The following is a 14,745-nucleotide window of genomic DNA, read 5'->3' as shown; positions in this document are numbered from 1 at the left end:
TCGGGCCTGTTGTTTCCAAAGTTTTGATTTTGTTTTATTTTTATTTTGTTCATAAGTGTTTGTGTCCAAACCTGCTACCATATAGCCAGCTAGCTAGCTAGCTTGGTTGCAATGTAGCCTCTATGCCTGCAATAGCTAACAAACGTTTCCAGCGCTGTCGAAGCTGTGTCTATTATGCTCCTGTCTGGGACAATATAGACAATCCAGAGTTCCAATTCGGCAATTGTTTGCTTGCGGAGGATTACAGGAATGAGGTGGCTATCCTTAGCCAGCAAGTTTCAATTTTGCATGAACTTTTGGTGAAAATGCTAATTGGACCTTTCTTGTTCTAAACATCTGTGTCTGAACGCCGCGAAGGCTTGATGGATGTATCTCTGCCTTGTCATGTCCATTTCCGAATGGCCTGTGCTACCAAAGCCGAGCGGCTATTTATGAGGAGTTAGCACAGCAGCGCAACAGGGACGAGAGGCAGCCCCAAAAATATATTGGGGGGCACACGGGGAGTGTGGCTAAGTCAGGTAGGAGACCTGAGCCAACTCCTCGTGCTTACCGTGGTGAGAGGTAGACCGAGAGGTGGACCGGGCAGGCACCGTGAGTGTCCCCAGTGCGCAGGCATAACCCGGTGCGCTACATCACAGCGCCTCGTATTGGCTGGGCTAGAGTGGGCATTGAGCCAGGAGAAATGAGGCCGGCTCAGCGCATCTGTTCTCCAGTGCGTCTCCTCGGCCCGGGGTATATGGCACCAGCCCTACGCACGGTGTCCCCGGTTCGCCAGCACAGCCCAGTGCGGTCTGTTCCAACCCGCCGCACTTTCCGGGCTACGGGGGGTATCCAGCCAGGACAGGTTGTGCAGGCTTGGTGCTCGAGACCTCCAGTGCGCCTCCACGGTCCGGTCCATCCGGTGCCTCCTCCACGCACCAGGCCTCCTGTGGCAGCCCCACGCACCAGGCTGTCTCTCCTTCGCCTCCCTCCAGGTGCTCCCGCCTGTCCAACGCTTCCAGAGTCTCCCTCCTGTCCAGCGCTTCCAGAGTCTCCCTCCTGTCCAGTGCTGCCAGAGTCTCCCTTCTGTCCAGCGCTGCCAGAGCCGCCCGTCAGTCAGGAGCTGCCAGATCCGCCGTCAGTCAGGAGCTGCCAGAGCCGCCCTTCACGCCGGCGCTGTTGGAGTCGCCCTTCACGTCGGAGTCTCCCGCCTGTCCGGCACTGCCGGAATCCCCCGTCTATTCGGGGCCCGCTGCAAGGGTCCCCAGTCCGAGGTCGGCGGCGAGGATCGCCGCTCCAAAGGTGCCACTTCAGTGGGCCAAGACTATGGTGGAGTGGGGTCCAAGTCCCGCGCCAGAGCCGCCACCGCGGACAGATGCCCACTCAGACCCTCCCCTATGGGGTTAGGTTTTGCGGCCGGAGTCCGCAACTTTGGTGGGGGGTACTGTCACGTCCTGATCCTGATCTTACTTCCTTTTTACTGTCTCTGTTTTAGGTTGGTCAGGGCGTTCCATTTCTATGTGTTTGGCCTGGTATGATTCCCAATCAGAGGCAGCTGGCAATCGTTGTCTCTGATTGAGAACCATACTTAGGCAGCCTGTTTTTCCCACGTGAGATGTGGGTAGTTGTTTTCTGTTTGGTGTATGTCACCTTGCAGAACTGTTTTGTTTCTTCCATTCACTTCGTTATTCAGTTAATAAATTAACATGGACACTTACCATGCTGCGCATTGGTCCGATATTTCATACTCGTCGTCAGACGAAGAAGAGATCCGTTACAAGATGTGTGAAATTAGAGTAGTGGCCTGAGAGAACACACTTAATGTGTTGTGGAAAGTGTCATGAAATGCAATGTCATGTAATGTTTTAAAATGTATATAATGTTGCTGGACCCCAGGAAGAGCAGCTGCATTTATTTCTTTGTCAATTTTTTTTCAGTTTTGCTTTAGTGACTTATTTCAAACATAATGCATGTTTTGGAATATTTGTATTCTGTACAGACTTCCTTCTTTTCACTTGTCATTTAGGTTATTATTGTGGAGTAACTACAATGTTGTTGATCCATCCTCAGTTTTGTCCCATCACAGCCATTAAACTCTGTAATTGTTTTAAAGTTACCATTGGCTTCATGGTGAAACCCCTGAGAGGTTTCCTTCCTCTCTGGCAACTGAGTTAGGAAGAGCGCCTGTATTTTTGTAGTGACTAGGTTTATTGATACACTCATCCAAAGTGTAGTTAATAACTTCACCATGCTCAAAGGGAAATTCTATGTCTACTTTTTCTTTTACCCATCAAACAATTGGTGCCCTTCTTTGCGAGGCATTGGAAAACCTCCCTGGTCTTTATGGTTGAAACTGTGTTTGAAATTCACTGCTTGACTGAAATTTCAAAATACATAATTCCACTTTGACAGTATGGGGTATGTGTGTTGGCCAGTGACACAAAACCTAAATGTAATCCATTTCAAGTTCAGGATGTAACTGAACAAAATGCGGAAAAAGTCCAGGGGTGTGAATAGTTTCTGAAGGCACAGCTCTAGTATTTGAACAGGAATTGACCAGAATCACGCTTTTACACTTCATATTCCTGTAGTAAGACAGCGTGCTCTCACTATTAGAGGTCTCTGTCAACTAGTAGTGGCATACCAATAGGGTTTTGGACCAGAGATGATAAAAATATGATAACATACCAAATTTTAAACGGACATATTTTCAAATTGCAATGAACTGAAATAGTTTAGGTATTGACCTTGATTTTCATATGTTTTGAAAAAAAGGACATGGCTACAGTATTTAAATAATATACAGTACAATTTGTCAATTTGTTGTCCTTAAAAAAAGGTCTTTGCCAAAATCTCAGAAATACAGTAATGGCCTGTCTATGCTGAGTGTTTATTCCCCTCTCTGCCTGGCTGCCAGGCGGCCTTTGTAACACACTGCAGAGAGAGGCAGCCTCTCTCCCTAGATCATTCAGCATCACACCCTTCCCTTGTGCTGGACATCAAATGACCAGCCGACCCCCTGAAGAGCTCTCAAGTTTCTTCATTTCAGCAGCCGCTCTTCTCTCCTCCTAGTCTCTCACTCGGTCAGCAGCCCCTCCACTCGGGTCGGGGACATCTGCCCGTCTGAGGATAAGGGACAGACGAGCCCCCTGTCCGTCTGTCACAGGATCAGATTGGGCCCTCACGTTATCTCTCCGACTTTTTATTATTCACTCTAAAATGTTTCTGATATCGGCTTTTGTTTGTGCCTTGTGCCAGACTGCCCAGATAAAGACAGACGGTAACTAGCTACCCGCACAACAAGCTCCCCCAATTGACCTGGTAGACATGTTTGAGATTTGGTTTAGAAGATCAAGACAGATTGCAAATCATATTGCTCTACAATATTACGTGCATTTCAAACTTGTATTATTTTAATAAAACATTTTTTTTTACAGTGTTACCTATTGGGTGGAACATCCCTTGTCAAATACAAGCACAGACATACACAGACAATTGGGCAGTGTTTATTTTTCAGTGTAAAATTACTAGTGTTTATTCAGAAAATTAACACTTAGTGGTGTAAAAAACAACAACAGTGTTGGTGTTAATAACAAGAGTTATTTAAACAATCCCATCAAAACCATGCCCATCATTATCATATATCCCAGTGCACTCTACAGCAGGTAGATTTTTTGGGATTGTTTTTATACCTGTGTTTTTTCATGTACAGTTCATTGATTGATTCATCTTGTGCTACACAAAGATAAATAACATACATTTTTCTCAACTAATCCAATCACTTTTATTGCACCATTTACTAAAATGGTTGTTCCAGTTTAAATGGTTTAGGTATTCTTCTAATAAACTTTCCTAACCCTGACAGTCATTCCAAATGCAGGTTGCGGATGAATAAACATTCCAACTGTTGGATATCCTAACTTTAGCTGGATTCCAAAAGGAATTACACATCACTTTGCAAGGCAACATAATGGGACTTGCAGGCTTGATGTGGCCTGTAAACCAGGAGTTTCCTAACACCACTGTTAGGGTAAAACTAGGCCATCAAAGTAAGGCCTTTTGATTTATGTATTGTATTGTATATGGATTTTAATGATAGCGTTTGCCTACGTACTCACTTGGTGAAAGCCACAGGCCTTTAAAAGGAAAGATTTCAATAACCATGTCTCTGTCACTAACAAATACAGTCATGTGCAGTAACTACAATTTACTCGAAAATAAAAGGCACCCTGGGAAATATGCAAATGAGGCTTTACACTCGGGCTGTTACGGTGACTTTATTACCGCCACACCGGCGGTCACGAGTCAAGAAGGCAGTCAAATTCAACGTGACCGTTTAGTCACAGTAATTAGGCTTCTCCAAGCTCTGATGCTGCTGACGGTCATTAGTAGCCTACCAAACTTGTTAACCGCCTGGTACTCAGCACTCAGTTGTCCCTCAAATCAAATGTTATTTGTCACATGCGCCTAATACAACAGGTGTAGACCTTACAGTGAAATAATTAAAGCATTACATGCATAATCGCATTTGCGTTCACTTTTGAGAATGGTGTTTTGGGGCTAGTTGATTGCATTTTGGAACATTCACACTTATAGCCTACTGCCATGTGTGCATTGGTGTGCTTATAGAAGAAATAGCCTAATTGTTTATCAACATTTTAAGCTAAACGTTCTGATCTGTTGTGTCAGCCTCATTGCTTAAAAAAGTTTTTTTGATGCTAGTGGTTTTATTAATTTGGGATCTATCGCATCCCACAATTGTCCCAGACATAAATATTTATCTTGCACAGAATAGGTCAATTGTTTTGCTATTGGGGATAGTAGATTTGCATAGGCAGCATAAGTCAATCTACTATAATCCATAGTAGAAAAGTTGATAGCTAGTCCTTTTGCTGTCTGCTGCTTTTGCTGTTTGTTAGACCTACTCATCTTGTTGGCTGGTGAAAAGTAAATGTGGACAGTTCTTCCAATACCTTCAATGTGCACCTCGGAATTAGATAAGGACTTGCACAGTTACGTCCCCGATGTGTCTGTCTTCACTTGTAGCCTGTGAGAAAGACCGGATCACTTGACGGACATTGGCAAATACGAATTTAGCTTTCTCAGCCATCTGAGAGAGATGTGTGTGAGAGGTGCTTCGGAGCATGCAGCTGGGAGAAGGGAACTATAATGATTATATTCAGTCCAAGGGCACAACGCTCACTGGCAGCAAAAGGCAGAGATTATGCCTTTCATGCGACTTTAAAAAAATCATCATTAACGTCTCATCATGCAGCCTTAGAATGTATTAAAAATCAAAACATATAGCCCAACGTTTGTATCACAACCAAACATGCATAAATAACGCTAAATTAAGCATAGGAGGACCTGTGCCTTTGTGAACCGCTCAACACAAAATAGCCGCACTCCCTCAAACCTTTTGGATGAAATATCCTTTATATTTGATTCCTTTCTATTCTATTTTATTATGTTCAGTTGTATTCTTCATACTATAAAATAATGCCATGGAATTCTAAGCAAATCGTGTCCGCTAAATTAACTAGTGTAGCCGACAGCCGTATGACATAGCCAGATCAGGGCCTAACATAGGGACAACTCAGAGTATGCTATTCTGTTCTTCTGAAATAGACTACATTTTCTTCATATCATGACCTGTCGAAAAAAAATAATGGATTTATCGTGATGGTGTAGGCTATAATACATGGATTTATTAGACTTTTTAACATGTAGATGCTCCAAAGGTCCATATCAGTGGCTTGTAGGCTGTGTAGAAGCCAGGAGATGCTAAATGTGTTCATGTTAATTAATGGTCAATTACTGTGAGACCGACAGTTATTTTCTTGACAATCATCGGCTAACTAAATTTCATGACCGCCACAATATCACGGCACTGAAGGAAGATGGTTGGAGTCTTACAATGTTTATTAATCCAAAGGGGTAGGCAAGAGAATGGTCGTGGACAGGCAAAAGGGTCAAAACCAGATCAGAGTCCAGGAGGTACAGAGTGGCAGACAGGCTCGTGGTAAAGGCAGGCAGAATGGTCAGGCAGGTGGTACAAAGTCCAGAAACAGGCAACGGTCAAAACCGGGAGGACCAGAAAAAGGAGAATAGCAAAAGGAGTACAGGAAAAACATGTTGATTGACTTGACTAAACATACAAGACGAACTGGCACAGAGAGACAGGAAACACAGGGATAAATACACTGGGGAAAATAAGTGACACCTGGAAGGGTGGAGACAATCACAAGGACAGGTGAAGCAGATCAGGGTGTGTCACACAGCCCTACTTTACACCAAACATTAAAACAACACCGCAAAATGATTTACTGTAACACTACAGGTGTTCATTTCTTACACTGAGAATGTGTAACGCATCAGCACTAAGCAAAGTGAGTCAAGTTTACTCTAAATCAAGTGTTTTACACTGTAGGTGTTTGTACAGTTGAGCTATGTGAACACCACAATCAAGTTTCATATTAGAATACTTTAAGAGTTGAATGGGGAACACTGCAACAGCTTCACATCTTTAACACTTTCAAACGTGTTATTTTAAAGCCAGTTCAGTGGGACTCATGTTCACTGAAAAGAGAATATGTTTAACACTTTCAGTGTTAAATGTACAACCATTGAATTTCTGTGTACATACATAAATCAAAGCCATGTACTTAACATTGGACACAGGTAGTCTCTCACTCTCTCTCCATGTTTATTTTGTAATGATTATCTCTATCTAATTACATGCAGATTTCTTCTACATCCCATTCTGTTGTTGAAAGCAGCTATGATCGATAGAAACATATTTGCATAAAAATCAATTCCACACTGTGTTGTGCACCCTGTGAAAATGAATGAAAAGAGAACTGTAATGAAAAATAAATATACATTTTATCAACAAGCAATTTTGTCATCTCCATGTTTTTTCTGCATGATAAAATCGATTTCTAAACTAGTACTTCCCAAATTTGCAGTGATCTACTACAAAATGCGCAAGGTGGCCAGAGGAAAAGTAGCATTGCCTTGTGTCTTTCTCCCGCCCTTAAAATTCCAAAGTCAATGCAAGGCATTGACATGACTTGTGCATACGTGTCTCTACCTTATAGTCCTAGCTAACGGACACCGAAAAGCACAGAGGTTCGCTGCCTTCCATGTGTTAATATCTCCCATTCCTTTTCAATGCACTCAAATAATAAATGCGCATGCGTACTGGAGTGAAAATTGTGATGGGATAGGCTAGAGGATAGGGAGGAGGATAGGCAGGAGGATAGGCAGGAGGATAGGCTGGAGGATAGGCAAAGCTCACTCCTGCCTATGGACGTCACACTCCATCTCCCGCCTGTTGGCCGTTACGTTCGTTTTACTGCTATTCCTTTGCTGAATGAACAATAGCAACCCATTTCGAGACCGCCACTGTGTTTGCTTTTTGCTCCTTAGAGTACAGCAAGCACGTTTTTCCTGTGTTGAGAAGAATATACACATCATGTCGTCGGCCCCTGCTGGTCTTTGGGAGTTGCTTGCCACGGACACCGCCACTGTGTTTGCTTTTTGCTTTTGAAACTGACGCGCTCTTTATGTGTTCTACAGAACAAAGTGATGGATATGGGTTTCTGCCGTACCCTCATCAGCGACACAATGAAAGCAGTGGAATGGGATCGACAAAACTTTGTTATCCTGAAGGGATAGTTCCAGTTTGTTGTTATGCTAGCTCAGGAACCAAAGTATTGTAACGACCCTAGGTTTATAAGCGCGGATATCGACTCTGCCTCTTGAACATGCTTTAGGGGCACAGTCGATAGCTCGCTGGACTTCGGGCCAGAAGGTCGAGGGTTCGAGGCCTGCTCCTTGCCAGTTTAATTGAGCATGCTTTGGGGCACAGTCGATAGCGCACTGGTCTTCAGGTTAGAAGGTCGAGGGTTCGAGGCCTGCTCCTTGCCAGTTCAATTGAACATGCTTTGGGGCACAGTCGATAGCGCACTGTTCTTCGGGTTAGAAGGGCGAGGGTTCGAGGCCTGCTCCTTGCCAGTTTAATTGAGCATGCCTTGGGGCACAGTCGATAGCGCACTGGTCTTCGGGCTAGAAGGGCGAGGGTTCGAGGCCTGCTCCTTACCAGTTTAATTGCGCATGCTTCAGGGCACAGTCGATAGCGGGCTAGAAGGGTGAGGGTTTGAGGCCTGCTCCCTGCCTGTTTCATTACAGTATATTAGAGTGAGAGCTAATAAACCCGAGCCATTTATAAAGATATGCCTCGTTCTTCCAACACAACATTGGCAACGAGGATGGCTGATCCTGCACCCATCATCCCCACCATCTCTCTACCTCCTCGGGACCTGTTTCTGCTTCACCCAGGTGATCCTGTCCTTCCCTGGGTGCAATGGAAAAGCTTGTTTGAAATTTACCTTTTAGCCATAGGACTGGAAACTGTTGCCGGTGCCAGGTGCTCAAAACTTCTACTGATACGGTTTCTGTTGAAAAGATGACTTCATCGAGCTGGTGAGACAGCAAGCCAGTTTGTAGCTGATTTGAAATCTCTAGCACAGTCATGTAATTATTTTGCAATACAAGACGAACAGGATTGGGTAGGTTACTTTCTAATTGTAATCCGTTACAGTTACTAGTTACCTGTCCAAAATTGTAATCAGTAACATAACTTTTGAATTACCCAAACTCAGTAACATAATCGGATTACTTTCAGTTACTTTTAGATTACTGTCCCATTAAAAGGCGCAGGTTAGTAGCTGGCGCAGCCACAAAATAATCAAATCTAATTTTGACTTTGGAGCTGGCCCATCTAGTGGTAATCATTCAGTTCTGCCTCAAGGACAACACTCTTAATAAATGTCGACCTGCTTAAGAGGCTTAAGAGGCATTACAGGAAGACAACAATTCATAATACAAATTGAACATATATTGCAGGATAAATCAATGTTACAGTTTACATAGCTTGCCATAAATGGATGTTCTATTTTACTATCTGCCCGACTCTTCACTAGGGGACCCTCCAGCAGCACCGAATCTGTCTGCTGCTTCCTCATCCAGTACCATACAGGGTACTTTCCACACTGCCTACCTGCGGTCCAGTGGAGAATGGCTCTGGGATATCTAGTGCACTACTACCGTGTGGATTATACCCTCTCTCCGGAGCCTATGGGAGCCCTATGCCTGCATACGGTGCAGCGTGGAGCCTATGACCCATCTCCTCCACCTGTGGAATATTTTCTCAGCATCAGGTGAGTCTGCATCCCCAACAACCCAACGTGTGGCTTATTCTTCTACCTTAGAGTACCAGGAAGTTGCTTTGCTGTGGACATCGCTGCAAAACATGCTTGCTATATTAGAGTACAACAAGCACATTTTTCCTGTATTGAGCAGAATACAGTCTCACCTGCAACAGAAGACCAGATCCTTGGCTTCCTCCTGGCAGTGGAAAACATGGGACAGTCATGTTGTCTCTTCGGCCCCTGCACTGTTGCCAGGTGAGACTGTGACTGTCAGGTGTGACTATATTGCCTCCCCAGCCCCGGCACCGTTGTTGGGCACGGCCGCGTCTGATACCAGGCAAGGACACATCATGTCGTCGGCCCCTGCTGATATTCGGGAGTTGGCTGCTACGGAGACTGAGCCCACACCAGATGTCATTACAGATCCCCCCTCCACTGCTGTGGTGTCTGGGAGAACCCTCTCCTCGGCTCGGGCAGCCGATGCGATTCCAGCAGCTTCGCCACGCGGTAGTGAGCCTATTTTGCAGACTCGACCCTATTCCTTACTGCCACCAGATCATGGCTACCTGGTGAGCCGTTGCCGGCAAAAGAGGCCCCATCTGCCTATGACTATCTGCCTGACTCTGCACCAGGGGACCCTCCAGCAGCACTGGACTTGTCTGCTGCTACCTCCGATGACCCGTCCAGCCACATCACCATCACCAGTTACTGACAGTACAGCTTCACCTGACCCAGCCACAGCCCTGGGTCCCGTTTGGGGTGTCCAGAATGCCCCTGCCCAGCATGTACCACCTGACCCAGCTCCAGTCCTGGTCCTGCTACCACTGGACTCAACCCCCGACGTGACTGTGTGGAACACACCAGACCTCACTGGGGCCGACCATCCACCTCCGTGCCTGCTTTCCGTTGCTGTGGCCTGCCTCAGTTGAGGAGCCACCGCCACTGGGCCTGCTCTCCTCCTCGGTCCTGGACACATGGGGGCTTGCCTGGGGGCCTGGCTCATCTCTGTAGGGGAGGCCCCCCGGCACCTGACTTGTTACAGTGGGCTGGCCCTACTCCGATGCTCCACCCACATGGACACCTTAAGCCCTCTGACCCCTGGCTGCTCTGGAGCTGCAACTGATGGTGTGGCTGCATGGGGTAACTACACAGGGTGACGCGAACCACCACTACTCACATTCCGGCAGGGGATTCCTTTATTTTTGTAAATATGCTGCACATATGAATTTAGGGGTTGCTGTTACAGAGCCCCCCTGCAGAGGACGCTGTGGGACTAATTTCCAGCATGTGTGTTGTTGTTTATAGCTGGCTGGCACTGCGTAGTCTAGCTCCCCCTCACATGAGCGATATCGATCCCCCCCAGCTCGTGACTTCAGCCAATCAGACTCTCCCCATGCCACCCCACACTATGTCCAGAAACTGATCACGCATTCTCTGATTGGTCAGATGCTCATAGCTAGACCTGCACAGGTCAGACAGTTCCGTGACACGCTCCCGCAATAGTATAAATATTGCCCTGAGCCTGAAAGGGTTATTGTGGATGGAGTTATATGCATGGGAAGTGTGGACAAAGTAAGTTGTAGTTTAATTTGGCTTTGTATGCGTCTATAAATAGTCATAATATAACAATGACTATGTTACGTATGCATGCTGTCTTCTTGACTTGCAGCTTTGCTCTAGGTAACTTACGGTCAGCCTTTTTTTTTACACTGCCATCGTTTATTCCTTGTTAGCAAGCCTGTTAGTCATTGGCCTATATAGTATATGCTTATTAGATACAGTCTTTGTTATTGTGTTTTGCTGTGTAATAGCCTAAGGTTTATTGCTGCGGTGCAGGATCATGTAGAGTCCTTCGTATTGTGCTAGTTCTGTGCCATGACATGGTTCTAGTTCATCCGTGTCCGTCCACTCTGCTCTATCCATTGTAGCCTGTATGTGAATATTCATTATTCCTTACTCTGTACCTTTGAGAACCATCCCCATGTACACACCCATGTACAGCCCCATGTACAGCCCCATGTACACATCCATGTACAGCCCCATGTACAGCCCCATGTACACACCCATGTACAGCCCCATGTACACACCCATGTACAGTCCCATGTACAGCCCCATGTACACACCCATGTACAGCCCCAAGTACACACCCATGTACAGCCCCACGTACAGCCCCATGTACACACCCATGTTCATCTTCTCCTGCGTGTGAATAATGTTCCCTGTCCGTGTTAACTTTTGGACTGCCTGAGACCCCTCTAACCGGGGGCGGTGTCAGTGGGTCTCAAACCAGAAAAATATGTAGAGCTGGGTGTGTCATCATAAAGGTCTCTGACTTGTGGTCGGACTAGCTCCGGCAGAACAAGCTTAATCGTAAACAGAAAGTTATCACAAAAATGTGTGCAAATATCCCTTCTAAATTGTACCCCCAGGTACAAGAAAGACTGTTACTTGAAGATGCTAATTTAAACCTAATTCCTTCACACTTACTCTGCAAATTAAATCAGCCACCGAATGTGCTGCAAAAATAGCCCGAAACACAAGCTTACCCTACAAGTGCTAGAGTTAGGGAGCAGTCAGTGAGGAGCCACATACTAGCTATGACGTGTGAGACACAGACTCAACCGCTGCCATATGGCTAGCACGGCCCCACCAAGGGCGCCAGCGAAGGCGCAGTGGAAATCGTGGGTGTACCTGTCATGCTACAAGGGCTCCAGATTGCCCAGCTAAGGACCAGACAATGAAGACGCTGTCAAAAGTTGAACCCTTTTACAAAGTGGTGACGCTCCACACCCACTGACGCATCAGCGCAATCACGTGCCTACGACAGCCACAACACACAGGCGGCGATCCATCGAGCGGGGCTCCACTCAGGGAACTTGACTATATTCTAACTGGAAGAGAGCTGCGTCCATGCTCTCTTTGACACCGGTGCCAAGGTGTACTTGCTAAATGCAGCGACATACAATCACTTCTTCCAGCACATGCCGCTGCAGCCTATATGTGTGTCTGATGGTTGCGCCACTTACCTGCTGCTGTTTGATGGTTGATTGTGGTTGTCTGATGGTTATCTTTTGGATCGGTGTCATACCAATAAGCATCAATAAGTGCCTACCAAGCCAAAGACCTCACCCCACGTCACTGATTTCACAACAACTGCAGGATCAAGATTGAGCCTCCTGGGTAAGAATACCTTTGGCCTCGTTGCGTATCTAACCTGCTCAGTCATTTGTTCGCTTCCTACATGTGATAGCGGTGTGTCTTTACAAAAGGTATGTTTGTGTGTGTGTGAGCCCAAAGCATGTTAGGTTGACTATAATTGCCTGAACGACTATGATTGCCTGAGCACCCGCCCGCCCGACTAGCATCACCACCCTGGACGGTTCCGATCTAGAATATGTGGACAACTATAAATACCTAGGTGTCTGGTTCGACTGTAAACTCTCCTTCCAGACTCGTATTAAACATCTCCAATCCAAAATCAAATCTAGAATTGGCTTTCTATTTTGCAACAAAGCCTCCTTCACTCACGCCGCCAAACTTACCCTAGTAAAACTGACAATCCTACTGATCCTCGACTTCGGCGACGTCATATACAAAATAGCCTCCAACACTCTATTCATCAAACTGGATGCAGTCTATCACAGTACCATTCATTTTGATACCAAATCATCTTATACCACCCACCACTGCGACCTGTATGCTCTAGTCGGCTGGCCCTCGCTACATATTCTTCGCCAGACCCACTGGCTCCAGGTCATCTCTAAGTCTATGCTAGGTAAAGCTCTGCCTTATCTCTTATCCCACCCATAGCACATATTCCAGCAGGTATATTGCACTGATCATCCCCAAAGCCAACACCTCATTTGGCCGCCTTTCCTTCTAGTTCTCTGCTGCCAGTGAGTGGAAAGAATTGCAAAAACAGCTGAAGTTGGAGACTTTTATTTCCCTCACCAACTTTAAACATCAACTATCCCAGCAGCTAACCGATCGCTGCAGCTGTATATAGTCCATCTGTAAATAGCCCATCCAATCTACCTACCTCATCCCATACTGTTTTTATTTTATTTACCTTGCTGCTATTTTGCACACCAGTATCTCTACTTGCACATCATCATCTGTTCATTTATCACTCCAGTGTTAATCTGCTAAATTTGCTCCTATGGCCTATTTATCTCCTCATGCCTTTTGCACACACTGTATATAGACTTTATTTTTTCTACTGTGTCATTGACTTGTTTATTGTGTTATTGGCTTGTTCATTGTTTACTGTGGGAGCCTCCATGTGTAACTCTGTGTTGTCTGTGTCACACTGCTTTGCGTTTATCTTGTTCTTGTTCTCAACTCGCCTACCTGGTTAAATAAAGGTGAGGGAAAAAAACGGACACACCTGCTTGGCTCCACTTATAATGAGCGATGGACGGACCTTTCTCCCCTCTCTCCTCCTGCACTCGCTACCAGATCCACACTCCGGCACAGCCACGCCGAAGCCACGCCGAAACCACACGCTACCACTACAGCCGCAGCCAGCTAACTACCAATTGAACAGAACCATCGATGAAGGATGAGAAGAAGACGAATAGAAAGAGACGTGAAGAAGCAGAGGCCATGTATACTCCACGGGGCCCATCACCTCCTGGGCCTCCGGTGCCCTTGTCCAAACCTTGAGTGTGTGTTGAAGTGTGGAGGTGAACGTCATTGAAGACGAGGCCAAGAATTGCTGTAGTAGCATTCTTGTAGCTAGCTGGTGGTAGAATTACTGGTGTGTGCGTTTTGTGTATGCATGTTCCTTGACTAGCGGAGCTTGTGAGCACTGGAACGACAGTGGGTTTTAGATGTTGTTCTTAATTGAATTGTTTCTTTCTTTTGTGGTACCTTTACTATTTTGTTTTGGTTTAGTCCTGACCATTTAAGACCGATATAGTTATTCATGATCCAGCCACCATGCTGTCACCAGTTTTCTCTGTCTTGCAGTTCTTATGTGGATGTTGTGGGAGGCCTTGACGCAACTCCTCTAGAACGTTGAACTCTCACCATGGCCCATTCCTCAAGTGCACTACTGCTAATCTGCACTATAGGCCTAAACTACTATGGGAGCCTCAACCAAGGACGTATCTTTGTTGTATCTTTGTATTTATAATGTATCTTAATTGTTTTATTATTACTTTGTTATTTTCAGTGTTATTTTAAAATACTTTGCACAATTATAAAGAGACCATAGTCCGTATTGTATGGTTAGGCAGAGCTCCCCATGCTCTGGTTTAAACCAGGGGTGGCCTAGAATCGGCAACAATTATTTTCTCTACCGCCTCGCGGGTGTTCTTTCTCCTGAGATTTTCATATCACCTTTAACCCATAACGGTCTAAGCCCTGTCTGAGCCGGTGGGGGGGGGCGTTCTACTAAGCTATATGGAATTGTTTTAAGAAGGTCATACCAAGGTTACATTTGTTATTTGAATTTACAATTTTAAGTATAAAGAAATCTATGTATTTGATGAACATATTTATTTGGCCTTATTGCTATTAGCCCACACAAATGCATTGAATAACATAT

The sequence above is a fragment of the Oncorhynchus masou genome, chromosome 10, assembly GCF_036934945.1.
Source record: "Oncorhynchus masou masou isolate Uvic2021 chromosome 10, UVic_Omas_1.1, whole genome shotgun sequence".
NCBI classification, from domain to species: domain Eukaryota; kingdom Metazoa; phylum Chordata; class Actinopteri; order Salmoniformes; family Salmonidae; genus Oncorhynchus; species Oncorhynchus masou.
This window is presented reverse-complemented; position numbering follows the sequence as displayed.